This window comes from Sinocyclocheilus rhinocerous, unplaced genomic scaffold, assembly GCF_001515625.1.
Source record: "Sinocyclocheilus rhinocerous isolate Xijiao unplaced genomic scaffold, SAMN03320098_v1.1 scaffold861, whole genome shotgun sequence".
In the NCBI taxonomy this organism is placed as follows: domain Eukaryota; kingdom Metazoa; phylum Chordata; class Actinopteri; order Cypriniformes; family Cyprinidae; genus Sinocyclocheilus; species Sinocyclocheilus rhinocerous.
The window spans coordinates 1,243,102-1,264,221 of record NW_015640043.1 but is presented as its reverse complement, the minus strand read 5'-3'; the positions used below and the strand labels follow the sequence as shown (position 1 = coordinate 1,264,221).

Sequence of the window (21,120 nt, the reverse complement as noted above, 5' to 3'; positions counted from 1 at the left end):
AGAGAATTTTTAAAAAAAAAACTATTTTTTCCTTTTTTACCCCCACCAAACTTTTAGAAAGTAGGCCTATAAAAGAAACTTCACTTAGAATCTAAATGCATATATAAGACATGCATTGATAAGTGTGAGAATGGAGTCTATTTTTAAAACAATATATACATATATAATGTAAATGGTAAAATTACTAAAGATTCCCCCTCACCCTCCCACTCAAATCAGTTTTGTAATGACTCCAATCCCACATTTTTTTGTATGATTGTAATTTAACAGGATTTCTCATGTACAGTGTGAGATCCCTATAGTGAAAATGCTTCTATTTAGCATTTTTATTAGGCTATTAATTGCAAATATATATTATCAGCATAATATTTGTATAAAGTTGAACTGAAATAACAATAATAATAATTATTATTATTATTGATGTGATTTCATTTCTTGTCTTTGTTTACTGCACAATATATACAGTATATCTAAGAGCATATAGGATTGTCTCACTGAAGCATGACATCTTGGTTTATCCATGCTGTTGTAGTCAGTTGCAAGCCATTTTGTTGGTCACAGAGTTCACTCTTATTTCCCTCTTTATAAGTGGCACTCGTTTAGGTTGTAAAAATCAACCTTATTTCATATTATCTACTCTATGAGAAAGCAGTGGTTGCTATAATAGGTCTCTCTTATGTTGCTGCAGTAGCCCCCATATAGAATGGAAACAATATAGAATGGAAACAATACTGTAAAATATTTATACAGTTGGCTCCACTGAGTCAAAGACTCCACGGGCCTGGAAGTGACAAAACATTTCAAAATTTCAGTAACGCTCAGGCACAAAATCCCAGACTGGAAAATATATTCATATTCCTGCATTTCACAAACAGACTGTGGGGGTGAAAATTGAGATCAGTGTTTCAAAAGTTACTTAATCTTTTTCATATGAAAGCAGGAGAGGAGGAAAGAAAGGGCTGAAGCCCACCACTTCAGCTCTAACGATGCACTATTCTCCTGTGGGAAAGCATGTACTCTCTTTCAGTCCTATTCACAATAGACTTCTCTGGAAAGTTCCAAGTGTTCATTGAGAGCAAGTCTACATGGCATTCAGAGAGCCATCTGGTTGTATTACTTTACATATTCTTTCAATACTGGGTGTTCTTGCGTTTCATGCAGTGTTTCTGAGGCAAATCCTATCATAGCATAATGACAAGACAGCAGTTCCAATTTCACAAGATGGCTGCCTCAAAACCCAAATGGAAGAAAGAACAACCTAAAAAGATTAATTTAAAAAATAATTTATTTACAATTATGCTATATGGTCTTATTTTACATTTTTTGATAATCTGCACTTGGTCTGTAATTCAATAATCGGTATAAGATTCACTTAATATTTTTGAGTGTTATTACTCCATAATACATCACATTATGTACTGGTTTGCCTGACCGTACAATACCAAGTACTTCTGCAAAATGCAGACAATTTAAATGAAACTCAGAGTCCCACACATTGAACAATCCACTCTATCATTCTCCTATTATAATTTGAGTTCTTTTCTCAACAATCACCAAAATGTTTCAGGAGTAGGTTGAATCACATTCTCAATTTCACCACGCGAGTGAGATGACTCAGCCATTCAGCTATACTATCAAGAAACATCACATTCTCCTGGGGCTCTGCATCATTACTGATGATTGTTGCACATGACCTCTCGGGTTTTGAGATGTAATCCCACTGGACTTACGAACAGTTTGTGAGGACAGCTTGACCGCACCACCAGGTGGTACAGCCCAATCAAGGCCATGCTGTCCTAGAACACAAAGCCCATATACTGTAGCTGTGTGGACTGATTAGACTGTTTCCTTTTAGGGCACATGCCATATTTATTCATATTGTACATACTTTATGTTTTTATCTATATAAACTTGATTTAATGAGATCTGAGGCTCAATCTGCCTCTGTTAAAATTAAAAGTGCATTTTGTTTTCTTCTTAGAAGAACAAGGCTGATGTTTTCCATCCAAAGAAAAGTGGAAAGAGAGACAGACAGATGAAGGAGAGATAGACTGATGGACAGACAGGTGGATAGATAGATAGTCAAACAGATGAGGGATAGATAGACTGATGGATGGATGGATGGACAGATACACTCTTAAAAATAAAGGTGCTTCAAAAGGTTCTTCACAGCGATGCCATAGAAGAACCATTTTTGGTTCCACAAAGAACCATTCAGACAAAGGTTCTTTAAAGAACCATCTCTTTCTTACCTTTTTATAATCTGAAGAACCTTCTTTCGCCACAAAGAACCTTTTGTGAAACGGAAAGGTTCTTCAGATGTTAAAGGTTCTTTATCGAACCATTTAGACAAAAAGGTTCTTCTATGGCATCGTGAAGCACCTTTATTTTTAAGAGTGTAGACAGAAAGATGATCGTAGATGTAAAGTCCCATAAAAGCTGTCAACCTTTTACCTAGGCAAGCTGATACGTTTTAAGCAAAGTCATTATGGGCGGAAACTGATACTTTTCCAGTCATGACTCATGTGGGTTGTGCATGTGATTCCTTTCCCTCACTGGACAAGTAAAGAAGGACAATAATGTGGCACCTCTTACACTGTCTCTCATAATCACCACTTGACTGCACGCTTCCCAACAACGTATTATCATGACCTGAAAGTCTGATTGGCAAATACACCTCAATGGACTGAAGGTCACATAATACAGTTCGGTTTGTCGTCTTTCCGTGAAAGCTATAAATTAGAAATGACCTGCACTCTCATCACGGCCTGACTCTGATAACTAGGGCTTGATTGCTGTAAAAAGATTTTGTGTTCGCTATTTGTTTTCTCTCTCTCTTTCTTTCATTTTGTGTGTTTTATATTGAAGTTATTGTAGCCTTGTCAATGTCAATTCAGCAGCTCTGGCACATGTGAAACTCAGAGGCTGTTTACTACTTGTGGTTTAGCTTTGTTCTTTTGATCTACAGTTGGGAAACATATCATTTCCCATCATGCATGTAACAACTCTCTTCCTGTTCGTCTTCAGACAGTGCCCTCTTATCTAGGACCAGCTTTGTCTCAGCCCAATTCTGATCGTAACCTTCAAAAGAGAAACCACAGAACTGGTCTCAGATCAGCACCCAAAGGCAACTTAAACAAAACCTTCTGCGCACTAACAACATATAACAAAAGTGCTTAAACCTACAAAACAAACCTGATCATGAGAATAAAAACCTGCACAAAGTTCCCGAATAACATTGACAGTGCATTGCATAATATAGTGACTGGTCAATCATTTCACATGTTGAAATTTCCGCCCATGTCCTTGGCAAGATTCCTGACCTCAATGACTACCGTGGATCACTCTGTCCTGCTCTGTTGTATCCCAAACAGCCCAGAACAAACAGCTCACTTAAAGGTACATGAGCTGAGCTTCAACCAGATGCTGGGCTTTTGTTTTGTCTGTTGAAGGAGACTAGAACACAATGAGAAAAATTAAGCTATAAACAAACAGCTAGTCCAATATATAAAGCAGTTCTGAATAAACTAATGATGGTGAGAAAATGTAGTATAGATCTTGAGAGAAAAAGCCATAATTTGAATTCATGCAAAGACAAGTTAAGGATTTCATGCTTCTGAGAGACAAAAACAAGTCCAAACTGCAGGTCATTTAATCAGTGTCCAGAGCTTGGCTTTGGTCCAGCTGGATATTCAGGTTACACGTGCCACAGGTAATTTATATACTTCTCTATCTCAGCAATAAAGCAGTGAATTTTCATTTACAGTTTGAGCTATAACAGTTAAGCCACTTTAATGACCCCATGAAATGAAAATAGTAGCTTTTAGTTTTATGCCTTAGTCCATGTGCTACTGTACTCTTAAATGTTGCATAAATGGGTATTTAAAATGTATAGTCGTTGTCTTTCGGGAAAACAGACCAAAAACACTGATGACTCATCCTGCACAACATATTTTTGTCCAATCAATTGCTCTTTAGATTGAGAAAGTCCCACCCATAAATACCATACATAGATGACAAGAAGGTCATATTAGTTATGCTAATTAGTAAAAATCAGTGACATGCTAAGCGTAAATTTATTTTATAAGGCTGATGCTTGCTGAGGCTAGCAGCAATCCACTCTGAAGCAATGCTGCGGGGAAAGGCTTTGTCTGCTTCACACAATACAGCTTAAAAAGAACAAATTGTAACAAACTCTCTTTAGCTATGTTTGCTCACTGCCTGTGAGAAGCATCTCTATTCACGAGGCATCAATAAGTGGGCTGGTGGGACATGTCTGATGGAGGAAGAGGAGGAAACCTTCATCTATCTCTATCTCTCCCTTCAACCACACAGTTTGACCCTCAGGCTCTGTATTAACTCGCCTTGATGACGGCATGTATAGAGGGCCTCTTGCCGACCCCAATTCAAACTCAACAGTGATGTGTAATGTACATGCGCACTATCACACAATGGCATGGCCTTAGGGTACACATATGTAATGTACTCAAGGTAGGACTTTGAACATTGCTTTTCCTGTTCTTTATCAAAAGACGTAATCATTACTAATGGAGTTCAGCAGTGACCACCCACTTTTACAGCAGCCTTTGGTAAAGGATTTTCCCCATGCATTTTCTTCATAGTGTTTTCAAGTCAGTATATAAAAATAATTTGGAGTAATAATACATTTAAATAATATTTCTGTATTTTAATCAAATAAATGCAGCCTTGGCGAGCATAAGAGAATTCGGTAACACTTTACAGTAAGGTTCCATTTGCTACCATTAGTTCAGTCATGACAACTCTCGGTACAGATTATAAAATCTTTATTAATGTTAAAAGAACATGCATAGGTTTGGTCTTGAAGATCCCCCGTAGCAGATCTAGGCGGGTGGTGCTGGGGAGGCGGTGGGCTAAGATGAGGACACGCATAGTGCGCAGATTTAGCATCCATTGAATACATCATATAGGTAAACGGTAATGAGTACGTGAATCCGTTTGGCTGGAAACATTGAATTGAATGAACCATAGAACGCAAGTAGAATTTCATGGCTGAACTATACATTTAACCACATTAGTTAACATAAACTAACAATGTATTTTTATATTTTTAAAAGCATTTATTAATCTTAGTTAATGTTGATTCCAGCATTTACTAATACATTATTCAAATCAAAAGTTCTATTTTTATCAAAAATCTATTAAATAAACGTGATAATCAGAACCAAAACAGATGTGTTTAGCAGGTCCGAGCTGTAATGGCGCAGCTCTATTCTGGAAAAGGGGGCGGGGAGCAGCAGCTCATTTGCATTTAAAGACACAGGCCCGAAAAACAGCTTGTTTCTGCTTCCACTCAAAATAGGCATTTTCAAAATGATATAATAAATGATCTGTGGAGTATTTTGAGCTGAAACTTCACAGACACATTCTGGGGACACCAGAGACTTATATTACATATTGTGAAAAAAAAAAATATATATATATATATATATTTGTTTTTTGTTTTTTACTGTAGTATCCTACTGTTGCGCTCCATTAGGGCACAATCTAGAATCACATTATAACATCTGTCCCAACAAACTTTGTCATGCGGGATAAACTATGGAAATTGCAAATTGAACATCAATATTCCAACATCCAAACCTCACAGCGGATGTCAATAGGCTTTACATATTAAAAACCAAACAGGCCGTGCCCTCTAGCAGCTAATGAGAGGACAGATTAACAAGGCTCTCATTAAACAAGAACAAATCCTTCTGAAACACAGAGAGCTCACCGGTTGGATTTGAAGTCAACTGCCAAACTGAAGCACCAAAATCATTGCTAAGACTATTAAATGTAATTTTGAACTCTTAAGATTTATTTAATATTGTCCTTATTCAATCTTGTTTACAAATCACTACAAAGAAGTGGATTGTTCCTATTAATGTGTTCTTAAGGGATTTTCAGCTTTCAGAAGAAAATGTTCTGAGGGCGGACCAACTGACCACAATAAAAACAAGAGTAAACACAAATGTAAAATGACCACTGATTCTTTTTTGGAAACTTTAACTCCATAGGCCTGCATAGTAAACATCTATATTTTGAATTATATTATATGAAGCCAGTGCAGTGGGCGTGCATTTCTGCTTTCAAACATATTGTTTGTCAGGAAATCTTATGAAACCAAAATAATTATTGCAGCTGTGAAATAATGCCATCTTCAAGTGCTTGTGATTTCACGGCTAAATTTGTTCTTTTGGAGCTAAACAATGACCCCAAAAGACTGTGATAAACAGTATATTTAGGTAGCCATGGGAAATAATACAATAATATATTTTTCAATAAACAAGCAGTATGTGGGCTTTAATTACACCATTAATTAGCTGACCTCACCCTTGTTGCATAATGCATGGTTTTTGCATGGACTTTTTTTTTTTGGAGTGCAGGAAGTACTCACATGCTGAGTTTGTAAAGTATTTGTTATTATGGCCTTGAATGGAATTCATTAGTCACTCAACTATATCTGACACACGCTCTTTACATTCAAAATTGAACTTTGGAGACATAAACAATCAAGCACTGTACACAAAACCACTGTTATCGAGTTGCATAACATAGTGAGGTAAAATTGCAGGCAATAGTGTGCGTTATCTTTAAAAAGAGCTCTGAGAATTAGGGAGGAAGCAGAGATGATTGTATCACTTTTTTGGTTTGTTTATTTATTCTGAAAATATTTAGCCTTAAGCTATGAAATGTAGACTGTAGAAACATATAGTGGCCATTAAAATTATAACTAAGGTGACTCAGTTAAAGTCACAATGTAATGGAAGTAGTGACCAATCCTTTCTTCAATACTGTGATGTACAAGTGAATAAAGCAAAAAATGTAAGGTGAGTCTTGGCTCAATTCACTGGTTGTTGATTGGATGGAGTCAGATATGAAAGTGAACTTGTATTCAATCTTAAGAAATGGGTGGGGTTTAAACAGATAAAATGATTGGAGAAGTCCAGCATGTCACCAGAGAGAACTCTGTTATTTCACAGGAAGATCGATCGAGTTATAACATTGTAAATAAAACATTAAAAAGGTCAAAAGTTAAAAAATAAAAATAAAACATAGACATGGATGAGTCATTTACAATAAGATCAATAAAATGCATTCAGAAAACAGACAAGGTTCCAATTCATGCATACTATATAAGCAGGGTGCGATTTGCCGGTGGGGGGGTGGGGGTTGGGGGGATTTCCCCCCTCTGGTCTATGGGATTTAGAAAAACCCCCCCCCCCCAGGGTAATGCTGCTAAACCAACAGGCCATATAAAACGCCAAAAATAAAAGTATTTTTAAGTGTATAGACAGCTTCAGTGTTTATAACGGTGGAGTTTTTTGAGAGTTCTTAAACTTGTGCTTGACTGAAGTCAGTGATAATATTCTTTGATAATGCAGCCTAATGTTCTTTGCTTGCTTTCTCTATATAATTTATTCGTTGTTTGAATAACCATGTAAATTAAATTGTTACAATTAACAGGCCTAACTTACAAGGTTTTTATTAAACTGTGTCATATTAAAAATATTTTATGACATGACACCCATTATCTGGTACTTGCCTAAAAAGACAGGTATATGATGTGCGTTGTTAACAGATTACATTAAGTAAAATTAGGTTACTTAGACTATAGCCTTACCTTGTCTCCACCTATGGAGAAAAAATTCAAAAGCATCCCCCCTCTGTTTTCTTTACAAATCGCACCCTGTATACAAGTATGCACACTACAGACACATGAAAGTATAGTTCACTACATTGACAAATTGTTGTGTTCACAAGGGTCTGTAAGAGAAGCAAAAGTCTCAGATTTGTGAATGTGATTTGAGAACCAGATCAGTCTGATTCATGAGTTAATCATTCACTGTTTTTGTGAACTGGGCCAACTGATTCATTGAAAAAAAATCCAACTAAAAAGACTCGTTCATGAATTGGTCATCACTAGACCTACTTTTTTTTTCTTTTCTTTTTTTTTTGACATTTCAGAGCTTCAAAGTTTCAGTCCCCCTTCATTTTCAATACAACATTCTTTAGAAGAAAGGGAAAAGTCACATTTGAAACAATAGGGTGAGTAAGTAATGATGCCATGGGGTGAAATATCCCTTTCATTTGAGAGGCATTTTGTAAAATTATTTATCTACTACTAAAATAGATTTTTAATTGCACTGTCCATTTCAAATAGTACCATAATGGTAGCCATTAAGATTAATTCTACCCCTTAGACCAAAAACAAAACCCTCCCCCGTTGTGTGCACATTCTTTGTCTGGTTGTTTTGATCGGAGTGCAGCGAGTCAACGGGTTCAAAAGTGGGCGAGGCTCATCGGGGCTGCGCAGCGTTCAACTCTCCTTCCTCAAACCCACTGAGATTGAGGTCTCTGCAGAGCAAAAGTGGGCGTTTCTGCATTTGTGGGTGTTTTCAAACTGAAGGGTGTTTCTCAATCATGCAATCAAAATGATCCCCTTACCTAACCCCACCCCTAAACCTACCGTCACTATGACGTCAGCCAATCAGGAAACATGGTCTAAAAACGCCCCGATCTGGTAACTCCCATTACTTTCCTGCAGAAACCTATACTTGGGACCCACTGTGCGCTGTCTCACACGACGAAACGTGTTAGTCCAGCGAGAAAACTTTTTTTTTCTCTCGCAGCCTTACCAAAAACTGCAGCGTTCCACAAATGTTGTACACTTTGTTTGTCCTCCAGTGACCTGCTGCAGACGTGAGTACATCCAGTTCCTGTGATATTAATAGCTCCCCTGCGTCACCAAATTGTGCTAGATGGCTCTGCTAGACACGCGATGCTAGCCAAGCGCGCAGCAACGCATTCGCACTCCAAACAAACATCGTTATAAAACGGATATCTATCGGGCATCAGATGACTGTCTAGGTCGGATGTGGGGACGTGTGCCTCGATGCGTCATACCTGATGCATTGATTCTTCAGAAGGGCTCACCAGGAAGTGGTTATCCTATTTTATTTTATTTTTATTATTATTATTTCAAGAGTATTAGTCTGCTTAACAGGAATCTTTTAAGATCATATGCGTGTGGAAATGCAATATCAAATGAAAGTTGCATAAGCTTAAGTTAGTTTAGTCATGATTATAAAATTATAAATTATAGACTAGGTTAGAGGGAGCCAGTGGGTGGAGAACTGTTGAATCAAACTAACTCATCAACAGGTCACAGCAGGGGCGTAGCCACCATTTCAAAAGTGAAGGGGACAGAAATGTCAAATATAATACCTTTGATTTTTTTTTTTATTGACCGGTTTTATTATTATTATTATTATTATTATTATTATTTTCATATCTCTTACATTTACAGTGCCTTGCGAAAATATTCATACCCCTTCATTTTTTTCACATTTTGTTAAGTTGCTGCCTTATGCTAAACTGCTTTAAATTACTTTTTTCCCACATCAATCTACACTCCATACACCATAATGGTAAAGCAAAAAACAGGTTTTTAACATCTTTGCAAATTTATTAAAAATAAAAAACTTAAATGATTCCATTGCATAAGTATTCATACCCTTATCTGGGACAGTCAGCCTGAGCTTGAACCCAATCAAATAATTCTGGAGAAACTTGAAAATGTGCATTTGCTCCCATCCAACCTGACAGAGCTTGAGAGGTGAAGAGGTGAGGAGAAGAATGGCAGATAATTGCCAAATGCTGATGATCAAAGCTTGTCGCATCAAACAAAAAAAGACTCGATACTGTAAAGGTGCTTCAGCGAAATATTTAGTTGCAATGTACTTATATCAGGTATTTTTTTAAATAAATTTTCGAAGTTGTGACAATTCTGTCTTTGCTTTGTCAGTATGGTGTATGGAGTACAGATTGATGTGGGAAAAAAGTAATTTAAAGCAGTTTAACATAAGGCAGCAACATAAAATGTGAAAAAATTCATGGGGTATGAATACTTTCGCAAGGCACTGTAATTGGCTGATTGACTGCTGGATAGTTACCAATAATTTGTATTCTATAATATTTTTTTCCTTTATTTTCCTAATGACAATTTTATGATTTGTTTATAGACTACAAACACCTTTTCCATTTTTATCACAGAATAAGGCAGAATAAATATTTTATAGTTTCTATAGCCTAAAATACTAAATGCTGTATCAGGTAGCACTACATTATTCAGATGCTTTTTATTACCTGGCTGGAGATTACTTGGAAAAACACACATAAACCATATGTTGTTGCAATCGTGTGTTTATTGTCTTCACATTTCATCAGTCAAATGTTGTGTTTTATTCAGCTTAGCTACAGTGATCGCTGGATGCCTTTGTCCATATTAGGCCCTGTCCCAAATGGCACACTTCATGTGTCCCATTCGTCATTTTAGCTTTCAGAAGGGTGCTCGTGAGTGCTCCCTTTCGGCCTTTTGGCCGCTATGTGCCCTCGATACGCACTTCTGCCGAGCACTGAGGCGAGCTCCGCAGAAGACTTCTACCCGACAGTCAAAGCGGCATTACGTCACGAAAGAGGAAGGCCGCGAGGGTTTAGGGTGCGATTTGGGACAGGGCCTTAGTGATTTCTTGCAAGTTATAAGTTATTAGTTCTGTGAGTCCGTTTTGGACTTTCAGAGCGAGAGTGCCCTCCGGCTTCGAGTATGAATGAATCGTACACTGCATGAGAGTTTTTAGCGCTCCATGTTTACATCGCCTAGTTTTAGATACAAATAAAATGTCAGATCATGCATTGACTATCTTGTCTCTTTGAATTTAAGTGATGTTTTATTAACAAATTTCAGGAGGAGCACGCGCAGATAATTAACACGGCCAATCAATCATCAGTAATTACACCATCTATCCAACCAGCACAATAGAGAACCCCTATAAATAATCAAAGCAGTCTTACCTTCACTATATCTAGTCTTTCAGCAATCTCTCCACCACCCCGACTCCTCACCTTCAGCCCGTTCCTACCCCAGCACGGGGAGGAGCACTCGGGGGGAGCGCTCTGGGTCCGGGCTAAAAAACCGAGCTCGGACCCCTCTCCCCGGACAGCACGCCAAATATGCATAACCTTTACTCAGTTCATTATATGTAAGTGTGAACTTGTGAAATCTAGATTTATTCACACTGCCCTTGAAAACCTCTACATGAACACTTGCCTGAAAAAAGTATGGGAGACGAATTTACGTTTTTACTCCCCAGGTGAAAGCCAAAATTTAAATCCACACTTGATGCTTAGAAATCCCCGTGTCATTATAAATGATTTTGTAAGCCTATTTTGGCATTGCTCTTGATCTTTGTAAATATACTGCAGTTCCGTGATTCACATCCACACCTGTAGTTTTCAGGAAACTCTTTAACCATAATGCCACACGCCGTTTGCAATTACATACTAACATGCCCTGCAGTTGCAGCGTTGCATAATGTGTATCTGGTTACATTATTAGAGCAACCGCTGATATCATTCATTAGCTTAATATACCAACGTGATGCAAAGTAATGCTGATGCGATCCCCTTTCACCAGCTTCTGCTAGAGTTTACGCTTGGGTGCAGTGGGATCTTGGCCCAGCCCCAGAGAAAGGGGGAGGATAGCAGACAGGGAGGTGGAGGGAGAAAGAGACAGACATACAGAGGAGGGAGGTGGATCTTTCAATTGCTGGGTTCAGTGTTGTAGTCTATGGGGAGATGGGGGTGTTGATGCATAGAGACAAACCTGACCGAGCTCCCCAGTGTGTGCTGCATACAGACAAACCTATTCAGTCACAAACAACTCGCCTAGATATTTTTGTTTGACTTCAATAGGAAGTTAGCAAAGTGAATGTGCTGTGGGTATGCAAGTGTGTGTTTCAGTGCCACTAGGATCATCAAAGGTTTTGCAAAATAAACACTGTTTTCAAACAAGTTTCCTAACAGCCATTGGCCATCAAAAACAGTAGCCACACCCCAAACTTGCGCTATTGGTTGAGTCGTCGTTGCTATGTCAGGCTGGTCTGGATGCTCAAATAAACAGACTAATTTAATAGCGCCAAAAGAGTAGACCTACAAATGCCATTTATTTTAGTATTTTAACACCAAAAAATACGAATAGGTGTTTTATGTGCAGCAAACCACTTCTTTAAAGTTAGAAATCAAAATGTAGTGGCATTTATTTATTTTGTGTATTTACTGGCATTTATTATAATATGTAATTAGCATATATTTAATGAAATACTACATAATATAACTTTTTAAAGCTAGTTTTCCCATTTGTTTTGCATAAAATCACTGTAAAAATGCTACAGTAAAAAAACGATTAATTGTTTAATCTTGAAGTTATGTTTCCATATACTGTAAAACATTTACATTGCTTTAATGTAATTTGCATTAAATTGCATTGTTTTATTTTATTTTACTTTAAAAACGTGTCAAATTTAGGTAACACTTTATTTTAAGGTGTCCTTGTAACACATGTTATATGTACTTACTATTATAATAACAATTAATTATGCATAATTACATGCAAGTAACCCTAATCCTAACCCTAAGTAATCCTAACCCTATAGTAAGTACATGTAGTTAATTAATATTACTTAGTACTTAAATGTATAATTACACTGTAACAAAGATACCTTAAAATAAAGGGTTACACTTTATCTATTTATTTTTTGTAAAAAAAAACAAAAAACTATTAATTACCATGTAATTAAAGGTGAAAACCAGTAAAAAGACATTATTCTGTGTGACACATGAAATATTTTATATAAGTAATTTAGTTTATTCTCACGTTTGCTATCAGTAATGTACATTAGGGTGTTTCATGTTACATTATGTGTTATTTCATGTTTTTAATGGATTATTTTAGTGTCTCTGTGTTCCCTCATGGTGTTTTGTCTTTGTGCGTATGACCCTGTGCACCATCTAGCTATACGAGTATTGGCCATCCATTTTTTTAATGATGAATTTCTTCCACCACTTTTTACCGTACATTCAACTGGATATAAATTTACAGTGTAAATCTATTTCAAGTTTTCTTTCAGTATATTGATAAAGCATGACAGCTGTCATTATGTATCACTTTTTAGATTAATATATCACAAAAAAAACTTTTAGTATTAATTTTAGTATCTGTGTTTTGTCTTTTAGAGAATTGACTGTGCTAGTGGCTTTTGTAAAAGAAGCTTAAGTGGAGGAGACCCTCCAGTTCTTCACAACCCCACGTCTACCTAAAGAAACTTCCCATCTTGGTTCACTTGTAGCAAACCAGCAATTATGAAACCCATGCAAGTGACCAACATCACTGGGTCTCAGTTCAGTCAGAGCCTCACCCAGACAGCAGGCACCATGCAAAATTACAGCGCAACCCCAAACACACACCCACTTACAATTACCAGTGAGACAGCAGCCCCTACGGAGGGAGCATGTCCCTCTGAAGCAGACCCAGACAGATAGTAGAACGGGACTGACAACTCTGTGATGAGCCTTTTGAGTCACAAAAAGCAGAGGCCCTGTCTAAGGGCCTCACATTTTATTACCCATGAGGCCATTTTGTACTGTCATTAGATACTCAGGATCGTAGCTGAGCAATGTTTTGTCATATCAAAACAAAACTACCCAGGCTGTATGTGTGTTGAAAAAGCAATGGTTGTAAGGTTATAAAGATGTTTTAATCTATTGATCTCTGAAACAGTTGTGCAGTGCTACAATGGTTGCTTGTTTTAGGCTCAATAATGTGTAGATTGCTTTTTGTTTTCTCATGGAAACTGCACACTTTCGGTTCCTGTCTTTTAGCATGAGTATTAGGAGACTGTGTTGCACAAGAAGTCTGTTGAAACTTTTACATTTTTTGAAGAAAATACATTGCTGTTTTATGTACAGAACTTGCGGCCACAATGCTGGGGAGTTGTAGTCTTTTATGGGATTTTTATGATCTTGCATATGAAGTCTGATGGAAAGTAATAGAACACTTCTTCTCAACAAGCTGTATGATTTGAAATATCATTCATATCTATAGGGTTAGGAGTAGGGATGCATGATATAAAGTACCATATTGGTTATCGTACAATAGTACATTTTTAATTATTATTAATTGGTATCTACCAATATTGAATATTTAATGCATGTTTATTTCATTCATATTTCTTATTTCTGTTTTTACATTTAGATTATCTCTGCCATCATATAATGCTCACTTAATCTTAATGTGTTAATGTCAGTTAACATTGTTAAATTTTACTTTAAATCTCAAAATTAATATCCACTTTTTCATACTGCATAATCCTGTTATGCCTAAATTTACTTGTAGCATTTGACATTTTTAATTATTTTTAAATATATATATATTTTAATATTTGCTATGGTATCAAAATAATAATAAATAATTAAATAATAATTTTTATATCTGCAGGTATAATTTTAATATACCTACTTAGGTGTTCGTTCAAATCACTAAGTATTAAAGTTCAAATCACAATAGTAATGCATAAAATAAGATAGTTTAACTATATAATTTTGAAACAATTTAGAGTAAAAGAGTAAATAGAGTTGCAGAGTAATGGGAATATCCTAAATGTTATTTGAAAATCCTTGTTCCTTTTATTCTGCATAGCAACTAATCACTGGGTAAATGTTGTCACTGGGAATTCCTCTTTCTAAAATATGCTGCTTCTAGTTCTCTGGTTCTTCTAAAGAACACAGTGTTCGGGACATTGTGAAAGTGAGTCAAATATTTGTGAACTGAGAGCCTTTAGTCATCTAGATGGACACAAAAATCTCAATGTGTTATTTTGCCTGAACACTATGTATACGCTATATATATATATTTTAGATAACATGAATGCATGCTTTAGGGTTCAGTTAAAGGCTAAAATGCTCAAGTATATTGAGTCTCCTCTCCACAGATACCACATGGCACATCCTAATCTCATTTAGCCTTTGCCCATAGTCAACTCTAGCAGGTATTCTGTCCCCTCTGCTGAAGCATAGCCAATTACTACATTTCCTTCCCATTTGTTGTGACCCACATCCCCCCAACCCCCCACCACACACGCACACACACACCATCTGTGCTTCAGATAATACATCTACAGATAAGGTCCCATAAATACAAGGTAAGACAGCTATCATCAGCGAGATTAAACAGATGCTAACAGGCCGACTCCAATCTATGGTTTGGATGAAATGGTCTTGAATTTTTACGCTGGCTGTTATTTTTGAAATGCAGGCTCAAAGTCTAAGCATTAAAGATGGACATGTTTTATGAATGTCCCTAGTTGCTGCACAGTGTTTTTCACTATTCGCCTTTGATCCACCTCTGTATTTGATGAGTATATTTTATCTGCAAGGACTGGATATCGATGCAAATTTCCGTTTTAAATTAGTTTAAATTGCTTTGATTTGATTCCAGTTCATCTGAGTACATTTCATTTGTAATGTGCAGTTTGTTTACATATGAAAGAAGTCTCCTCTCTGCTAATGCTGTAAATTATACAGCACAGTGTTTTTCAGACTGACGCAAACCAGTAACTCATCTTTTTGAACTGTTCTTTAAAAGAGCCAGCTAAAGAATTCATTTGTTTTGGAACAGACCTTCAGGGTCGTGCCATATTTTACATGTTTGACAGGAATGAAAATGAGACTGTTAGGGGTAGAAGTACAGTGTGTTCAATGGACTGTTGTATAACAGCATACTTATTGTTCAGCTGATGAAACATCTTTCAGAAAAAAAACAACTTTCAGTAAACAAAAACTCCACAGAAGTCATAAAAATGCGTGATCTGACCTTTATACAGTTCCTGTCATTGTAAAGACGTTGTATAACAGCATACTTATTGTTCAGCTGATGAAACATCTTTCAGAAAAAAACAACTTTCAGTAAACAAAAACTCCACAGAAGTCGTAAAAATGCGTGATCTGACCTTTATACAGTTCCTGTCATTGTAAAGACTGTAAGTAAATCCCTAGCTTTTATCTGCGTTTAGTGTAAACTGGTAGCTCTGTATGGTTTTAAATTCACTAAAAGAGTCAGTTCATAACAGTAATTTGTTAATGAATTGGACTACACTTGTTACGCTTTGTTTTCAGTTCACTAAAAAGAACCAGTTCATAAGAATCATGAAGTGGATGACACTGATCCTGCTATTTGGACTCGTTTCACTAAAAAGAACCTGTTTATAAAAATCATTTGTCATTCTGAGTTATTCAGACAGTCCACATCTCAAAAAAGTATTTTTTTAATTCACGATAAAGAACTGCCTCATAAGACTCATTTGTTCATGAATCGCTTTACATTAGTCACGCTGTATGTTTATGGTTCACTAAAGTGAACCAGTTCACATGAGTCATTTGTTCATGATTCATTTGTTCATGTTTTTTTTTGCATGCAGCCTTTGAAGACGATGCAAGAGAAAGTTTCTTGTCATTATTTTGAAGCACACAAAATTAGCTGCAAACTCACATTTACTCAGCTAAATATGAAATCTGTATTTTTACCCAGCTCTGTCATCTGCAAATCTAACTAAAATAACCAGTTAATGCATTATTTTCAAATGAATTGGACTATACTTCTTGCACTTTGTTTTTGATTGAACTAAAAAGAACCAGTTCATAAGTGTCATTTGATCATAAATTGGATTATACTGATCCTGCTATTTGGATTTGATTCACTAAAAAGAACCAGTTCATAAGAATCATTTGTCATTCAGAGTTATCCAGACAGTCCACACCTCACTTAAATTTTTAATTTTAATTTTTTTCATTAATTCTATAAAAAAAAACTGCCTCATAAGGCAGTCATTTCTTCATGAATCGCTTTATTCTAGTCATGCAGTATGTTTATGATTCACTAAAAGGAACCAGTTCATTTAAGTAATTTGTTCATGAATTGGACTAGGTAGTGTATGTTTTTTGTATGCAGCCCATGAGAATGTTGCAATAGAAAGTTTCTTGTCATTATTTTGGAGCTTTGTCTGCTTAATTGCATAACATTCAAAATAGGCCGCAAACTCACAATCGCTCAGGTAAATATGAAATCTGTATTTTTTACTCAAATCTGTCATCTGCAAATACCAATAATATGTCAAACCAGATCAAGAGCGATATTGGCTACAATGAAATGGGATGAAGGCTCAGTCCTCATCAGACCAGAGATCTTCTTTTGTGCATGTTCAGTTGATTTTATTTATTTATTTTTTGCATGTCGCTCGTTTCATCTCAACTGTTGCTTGACGAGTCGGTGCTGGTACGATAAACAACAATTTACTTCAGTGTCTTCTCCACCCAAATGTTCTGTTAAGAACTAGACAATAACCCTCCTGCATCCATCTTGACAGCAGCCATATTTGTTTTGTGTTTTCGGGCTTTCCAGCGGACCCACAATTACTTGGGTTTGTTGCAGTCGCAATCTGTTCCCTTAAAGTTCGATTTCAGGTCATGTCTTTGTTGACAACTGTGGGACGTAAAAAGCGGCAAAAATAAAATGGTGCATGTAAACAAGATTGTGTGGGTGAAATAAAGCACAAGACTGCATTTCATATTTGTTCTGTTAACATGCAGCGTAATCTACCGAGTGGCACTGAGACAAATCACCCTGAATTCGAACTGAGCTATGTGGTTTACATACTCAACACACTGACCCACATTCGCCTCCTCCATTTAGCAAATAGGATCCTTGGCTCCACTGGAAACATCTTAATTGATGATTTGCCTATGGCATATACAATGTTTCAAGGTATCATACCTCAATTAGAGTACAGTTCTGTAATATTTATGAGACTCTGACATGCCATGTTGAGAATGATTAAGCTTCTGTAACCTAACGACAAAGCTTAATTTAGCTAGAGCTGCGTAGCTGACAACATCATTTGGCTTAGGCGAAACAAATACTGACTGCCCATGCTTGTTTTACACAATAATCCCAGTCTAGTCAATCTTTGTCTTGTGAGGCAGTCAAGCAATACAGAGACTGATACAGATATTTGGTGATTATATTATCTTGTTGACGTTCATTTACATTATGGTCATATAATGGAGAGTTTGTTACTGTAAAATGCACATGAGCTGGGCCGTGGTTTGAAATGGGGTTTGCCTCATAATCATTTAGGTTAGTTATAGGAAGGATACTATATGCTGGTTAGTGTAAACGTACAATGTAGACATGTGTAGTAATGCCATATGTCTGTCTCGTGAGTAACAGACAGTAGACATGTCTATTTTTGTCTCTTGTCATCTTGCAGTCTTGGAAATGACCCATACAGCAGATTTGTTGTTCCTCACAGCAGTCCGCTGGTGAAACAAACATCAGAATAGTAGGAACTTTGGTGTGAACGCAACAGGATAAAGGTTTCTTCCCTAGAACACAAAAAATGGATGAATTTTAGCTATCTGATTCATGAACAAACTGAATATAATGAACAATTCATATAGACTACTACTTCGCCGTTTTTCAGTTCTTGTTGAGTGTTAAAGCTCCAGTCCCCATTTATTATATTTGTATAGAAAAGAGTGACCAGTGCAGTCTTAAAAAATTATCCTGTCATGTTTCACAGGAGAAAAAAAAGTCAAACAGTTATGGAACAACATGGGAATAATAAATGATAACAAATTTCACTTCTTTGCAATAAAATATCCCTTTAGCTTGACATTTGAGAGATCTTGAAATGGCAGTTTCCAAAAGCTCTTTCACCCAGAACGGAGAAATAAACATGAAAATAATGTAATCCCTCTTGGATGTAACATCTGGCTCTCATGACTGCAGACGTTAGTTTGATACTAGAAGTTTACACAGCTGACTTGGAGATGAAAAGCCTGAGAGTTTTCTCCTCCCATTTCAGCAAGGCACGTCACCCCGAATTGAACCTCGACTTAGCATAAAATCTAACACCAAAGAGGCCACTGCTGAAAGAAAACAGAGGGGCTTAATGCAAACCTTCACACCGAGGAGAGAAGCCACTCCTTTTTCCATTAGACAAATGAGTTAATTTGGACACAGTGCTGACAGGTGACAGGTCAGAGTGGCTTCTAGGTTAATAGCCATTGGCACCTATACAAAATAAAAACTAATCTGACATTAGATTTGTTTACTTAAATAGCTATTAGGGTCGCACAAGGTGCATCCAGTTCTGAATATAAGGGCACCCACAACTCACTAGCTGTCAAATCTATCACAACTCATCAATTCCAAGTTAGTGAGCAAGAGGAAGCCTCTTCAGAGGGATTTCCCCTCGCTCAGCCGAGTGTCCTGTTTGGGGGCATGACCTTTTTTCCAACTTTGTTCTCCGAGTAGAAAGGGATTTGAACCAACAATTACACGGCTCACTAGTGTCCCCCTTCACCCTTTCCAGAACTCGAAGAGGGGTATTCATGGAATGAGGTAACCCTTGGGGAGATTTTCTAAGAAGTGTTTACCCTAAACGTGAGCTCTGCACAGTGCTGAAGGCGGAGAAAGAGCAAAAGAAAGGGAGGTAGGTTGGTCCTGCAGAGAAACATTGAGGTTGTTCCACCCATGAGGCCTCATGATTTCAGGGGCAGATCCCCTCTTTCCCAAGACCCAGAGACAGACGGTGCACTGGGCTGCTCCTACATTGAGGTTGTTCCACCCATGAGGCCTCATGATTTCAGGGGCAAATCCCCTCTTTCCCAAGACCCAGAGACAGACGGTGCACTGGGCTGCTCCTCCTCCACCAACCCTCTGCACCAGCACCCAACCAATCTGGAAAATAATGTGTAGATGGCTACACCTTAGGAGCAGAACAGAATGACCACCTATTCCTATGTTTCTTTTCAATGCAGAACAACTGCTCGGTTTAGATGGTTAAGCCCCCTTGGCAAGGGTTGGGAACAGAGAAGAGTCGTTAAAATACCTACATAGCATCTAAAGAATATGGTTTTCTTTCTCCTTCTCATGACTGAAGAGTAAGACCAACTCATTAGAGGCGATTGCTTAGCCATGAATCACTATTTCGATTGCTCATAGGGTTACGGATTGGAAGAAATTTATCTTTTCCTACCCTGTTTGTGCTACAAACATGAATTATACCTCAAATGCTGAGGAAAGGTGTACGATTACTACACTCTAAAAAAATGCTGGGTTGTTTTTTTCAACCCAAATGCTGGGTTGAGACCGCTGAGTAAGGACGTTGGGTTGTTTTAACCTAATTTGGGTTGAAAATTGGTCTTGATCTATAACCCAGCGGTGCTGGGTTTGGAACGCAGACGTGAAAGAGACCGCACGTCACGTTAACATCGGACGACACCAGTGCGAGAAGCCGCCATTTTCTCAGCGTCTTCAGATGGAAGCGAGTGCGAGTGAAAGACGGTTTATGGTAAGTAAAGATTAAAAATGTAAAGTCATCATTCATTGTTTGAGTCCGGTAGTATTTTGAGATTTCATGGAAGGCGGAAATATTCAGAAAATAGCTTATATTGAAAAATATGCGGACGTGGATTTCGCCTCAGAAAATGTCTTACTGAACGTAAAAGGTGCTTTTAATATAACGTCAGTGAGTGTCTTATGTCATATTTACATAAGATTTTACAATATTTACATTTTTTGAGGTGTTAAGAGAGGGTTATTAACTTATTTACATGTTTGTTAACTTCTTTTTCGCGGTTAAATTGAATGTAGTTTCTTGAAGGAAACGGCGTTATGTAATAAAGACTAGCCTAATTATTTTGAGGCTGATGAAGTGATAATTGTTAAAAGTAATGTTTTGCATGTTATATTTCAGACTTGTTGAGATTTGTGTCTTTATTGTGCCCGCGCCGGGAGTTAACAACATAGAACCCTGCTTGTGTGAGGAGGCGATTTTCTCAGCTTCTTCAGAAGAGAGGGAAAGATGGTTTAAGGCAAGTAAACTTCAGAATTCCATCATGTTATAAATTTTTTTTTACTAAGAGTAAAAGAATGTTTGTTTTTGTAGATGTTGAAAGCCAGAGACATAGGAGAGCATCATTCTTTTGAGATTGATGTGAGTTATTTTTAGAAAATAAATGTTTCTGTTGTCTCCTGCCTGTTTAATTCACATTTTGATGCAACAACAGTATGATTACTAGGGCTGCAACTAACGATTATTTTGATAATCGATTAGTTGACCGATTATTTTTTCGATTAATCGGATCTTCTCATTTCTTTCTTTTTTTGACAAAAAACACTTCCACATCCTGCCCAATGTC

At 37.0% G+C, this 21,120-nt stretch overlaps 1 long non-coding RNA gene across 1 annotated transcript; it reads left to right on the top strand.

Annotated features, from left to right (window-relative positions):
- Positions 1-8,574: 8,574 nt before the first annotated feature.
- On the top strand, positions 8,575-19,747 carry LOC107752328 (uncharacterized). The gene is made up of 3 exons (XR_001641345.1): positions 8,575-8,724; positions 19,290-19,438; positions 19,535-19,747. It is a non-coding gene; the product is annotated as an uncharacterized LOC107752328 (long non-coding RNA).
- The last annotated feature ends 1,373 nt before the right edge of the window (positions 19,748-21,120 follow it).